General features: G+C 38.0%; 1 non-coding gene across 1 annotated transcript; it reads right to left on the bottom strand.

The window, feature by feature from the left end:
* Positions 1-202: 202 nt before the first annotated feature.
* Positions 203-274, bottom strand: Trnag-ucc. Its single transcript has one exon. It is a non-coding gene; the product is annotated as a tRNA-Gly (tRNA).
* Positions 275-710: the final 436 nt, after the last annotated feature.

The raw sequence follows: 710 nt of genomic DNA, 5'->3' as shown, positions 1-710 counted from the left end.
CCGCGAATTCCTTCATATTTCATGCGACACATCTGATGCCCCAACGTGAAGGGAATGTCTTCCAAAGCATTATTTATGTACGAGCATGCATATTAAAAATGTTTATAAATGAAATAGATTTGTCAAAAGAAATTTCGTAAGATAATTCATTGCAAATTTAAAGTTAAGAAAAAGAACAAGAAAGACGAGTAAGAAAAAGAATTGCGTTGGCCGGGAATCGAACCCGGATCAACTGCTTGGAAGGCAACTATGCTGACCATTACACCACCAACGCTTGTTAACTATTCCTAGAAATTAAATAATCGTTTACCTTGCACATTACACGTTTATAGCAATTTGCGTATACAGCTGTAACATTTTATTAATATGATTCCAGATTTGGGATTTAAAAGCTTCATTTTTCAAAAAGTTTTTAACAAACAAACGCTGTACATATGTCAACTAACTGTTTTCAAAAATAGAACCTTTTCCCAATCTAATATGAAATCATAGCCCATAACTAATTGAATAACATAATCAAAAGAAACAAGACCCATTAGTAGGAAAAGCTGATCAGAGTGTGTTCGCCTTGCAGCGAACCGCAAAGCTGGCAGCCGCAGCGCGCCCGGCCGGCCGACCCGACCCGTGTCAAAATTTCGATAACAAACCTAACCGAGTACAACAGAAAAGGTTAAAAGGATTGCACTGCGCGAGCGTGTAATTAGTCACGC

Source organism: Zerene cesonia, chromosome 1, assembly GCF_012273895.1.
Source record: "Zerene cesonia ecotype Mississippi chromosome 1, Zerene_cesonia_1.1, whole genome shotgun sequence".
NCBI lineage: Eukaryota > Metazoa > Arthropoda > Insecta > Lepidoptera > Pieridae > Zerene > Zerene cesonia.
The sequence above is the reverse complement of the archived record's forward strand: the minus strand, read 5'-3'. Positions and strand labels throughout refer to the sequence as shown.